The sequence below is a fragment of the Sturnira hondurensis genome, unplaced genomic scaffold (assembly GCF_014824575.4).
Source record: "Sturnira hondurensis isolate 20B ecotype Veracruz unplaced genomic scaffold, ASM1482457v3 Scaffold0006496, whole genome shotgun sequence".
In the NCBI taxonomy this organism is placed as follows: domain Eukaryota; kingdom Metazoa; phylum Chordata; class Mammalia; order Chiroptera; family Phyllostomidae; genus Sturnira; species Sturnira hondurensis.
The window spans coordinates 1485436-1488696 of record NW_028079127.1 but is presented as its reverse complement, the minus strand read 5'-3'; the positions used below and the strand labels follow the sequence as shown (position 1 = coordinate 1488696).

The 3261-nt window shown below is 36.8% G+C and overlaps 1 non-coding gene across 1 annotated transcript; it reads right to left on the bottom strand.

Moving 5' to 3' along the window:
* Nucleotides 1-2423: 2423 nt before the first annotated feature.
* On the bottom strand, nt 2424-2584 carry LOC118989661 (U1 spliceosomal RNA). The gene has a single exon (XR_005067043.1). It is a non-coding gene; the product is annotated as a U1 spliceosomal RNA (small nuclear RNA).
* Nucleotides 2585-3261: the final 677 nt, after the last annotated feature.

Genomic DNA, 3261 nt, shown 5'->3' with positions numbered 1-3261 from the left:
TAATCCACTCATTATGGGGCAGCTTCAGCATGTCCCAGAAGGGAGCATGACCACTGCACTGGTTTTGCATCTTCAAGATGCTGGGCACCCTTGAGCTTGTCCTCGGGCAGCTCTCAGAAGAAGTGGTCTGTGCCCTCTATATCCAAATCATTGTGGTTGAAATAGAAGTTCCCAAGAGAGGTAGGTGTAGGAGGCCTGCAGATGCAGGTTGACCAGGGGGTTGACAAAGACCTCCACCTCTGGTGAATTTGGGAGCTGATAGTTGCTTGGCAATCAGTAGTTAACCTCAAAAAAAGATGTTGGCTGGTCTTAGAGGCCAAGGACGGGTAAGATGGTTCTGAAGGTTGTGACTAGAAAAGAGGTTAGAGGGGGGTCAGAGGCTGGAAGGAGGGGCATCTCTAGCTCTGTTTTGTCCAAACACTGTTGAAGCAAGGGACAGACTCAGGGGATGGATGAAGGCTCTTTCTCCTCCTTTTACAGTGCATGCACGTAGTTTATGTTTTATCTAACTTTATAGTGTTTGTAGCAGAAGGCAATGTCCAGTGCCAATGACCATGCCATAGCTGGAGGTTGAAGTCTTTCCCAAGCAGACATATTTGACTCCAACATACGTGGTTTTTCACCATGTATTCCAACAGCTTTTATTATCTAAACTTTTTGAATACTGTAGGCTCTAAAGTCTCTAGGGAGAAACTGTTTCTTTGCCTTTTCAACCTTCTAGAGGCCACCTGCATTTATTGGCTTGTGACCCTTCTTCCATCTCAAAACCGACAGTGTAACATCTTGTTTTTATATCTCTATCTCTCATTCATTGGACTCTCTTGCTTTTTAGAAATTATTTTTTATCTTTTTATTGAAGTATAATTACTATATAACACCATGTTAGTTTCAATATTTATAATGTTGCTAAATGATCACCGCAATAAATTTAGTTAACATCTATCACCATACATAGTTATATATTTTTTCCTTTAAAGAGAGCTTTTAAGATCTATTCTCTTAGGAACTTTCAAATATGCAATGCAGTCGTATTACCCATAGTCACCATGCTATACATTACATCCTAATGACTTATTCATCTTATGACACGGAGTTTGTACCTTTTGAGCCCCTTCACCTGTCTCAGCCACTCCACCAACCCACACCTCTGGTAAGCATCAATCTTTTCTTTGTGTGTATGAACCTGGGATTTTAAAAAATGCTTTGTTTTGTTTTTAGAATCCACATAGAAATAAAATTATATAGTACTTGTCTTTCTCTGTATAACTTATTACATTTAACATAGTGCCCTCAAGGTCTATCCATGTTGTCTCAAATGACAAGATTTCTTTTTTTAATGGCTGAATAATATTATAACATTTTCTTTATCCATCCATTGATGAGCACTTAGGTTGTTGATCTTGGCTATCATTAATAATGCTTCAATGGACAGGAAGAGTGCATATATCTTTCTGAGTTAGTGTTTTATTTTCTTTGGATAAATGCCCAGAAGTGGAATGACCTCTGGGTCAGTTCCAATTCCAAGTGGAATTGTATGGCCTCTGTATTATAATGACCCTTATAATTACATTAGACCCAACTAAATAACCAGAGTAATATCCCCATCTCAAAATTCTTAATTTAATTATATCCACAAAGTCCCTTGTAATATAACATATTCATAGTTTCCAGGGGCTAGAACATGGTATCTTGGGGGTCATTATTCAAATTAAAGTAAAATTTTAAAAATCCTTGAATTTCTGCTTTGATAACCCACCATTAAGACAGGTGGAGATGATGATCCTAACCTAACAAAGTAAACAGTCACCTTCTCATAAATGATGTGGGCTCTTTTGGTGGTTATAAAGAAAGTAGACAAGGAAATTTGTCTTCATTTATTTGAATCTGTGGACAAATGTTTCTTTCTTGGTTCTTCCTTATTTCTTTTCAGAGAGTCTCATTGAACAGCAAAATGTTAGCACCATTTTAACCCTTGCTCCCCAGGTTTATGGAAGTCTGCTGAAGTCTATTGCCTTCCTTCTGACCATTCTTTTTTTTAAGAGAAGGAGAGAAACACCAATGTGTGGTTGCCTTTCATGTGGCCCCTAATGGGGACCTGGTCTTCAACCCAGACATGTGCCCTTACTTGGTATTGAACTGGTGACCCTTTGGTTCACAGGGTAGTGCTCGAACCACTGAGCCACACCAGCCAGGCCCATTCTTATGGTTGACTAGTTGTTCATCAAACTGATATACTATAACTTTACCAGAATTTGGAATATGCATGGATACTAATGATTCAAAGGTACATTAAAACAGATGAATACATCTAGTTGCACTTATACCAAAATTTATATAGACACAGAAATGGAACAGAAATTAATCGAAAGGAAGATTTTATGGTAAGATATTTTGTGCTTTTATTTATTCATTTATTTTTTTAAGGGAGAAGGTGAATGTAGTTCTCCACTACTACAAATTATGAAGTTGACTTTCTCATATTTGTGGAAATGGCAGGGGTCAACACATCTGTAATGCAGTGGGTGAGCCTTACTCTAGGAAAATCACCTTTGTGATCATGGTATCTCCCCTGCCAGGTAAATATTATTCATTTAACATTTAATTCTAGAATTCTTATTGGGCTTTTAATGTGTTCCATACATTATGATGGATACTAAGGAATCAGATATGAAAAATTCAAACTATATCCTAATGAAGCTAGCATTAACAGACCAGACAAACAACAACAATTGCAAAGTGTATGAGAATTGCTATAAAGGCTCTCATGTAAGGTATAATTGGAAGTCAGAGATGGTGCTTCTAATTCAGATTTGGGTGTCAAGTATACAGTTTCTCATAAAACCAAATGTTAAAGAAAATACAGTTATTCTCCAGGTGAAGTCAGACAATGATTTGTCAGAGAACAGTAATGCACAAGGGTGTGGAGTTGAGTGAATATGGAGAAATGCTTGTCGTTGAAGATGACAGGAAAAGACACTTTGTGGTGAGGACTGGTTAATTGATGCCATTGAACAAATAAAAACCATTATAGGATATGTTAAAAATTTGGGGTTTAAATTATTTTATTTAATATTAGTTATTTTTGTCATTATTTATTATTTATAAAAATAACAAAAGGAGAATTGTTCCTAAGTATGGGAGACATAAAGTGAGTATCTCCTTTGGGTTCTTGTAGTTTCTTAAATGGGCAGTAAATTCACTAGAATATTCCCTTACTCTTCACAGTACATTCAGTATTGACTTGGAACTATAGTCAGATCT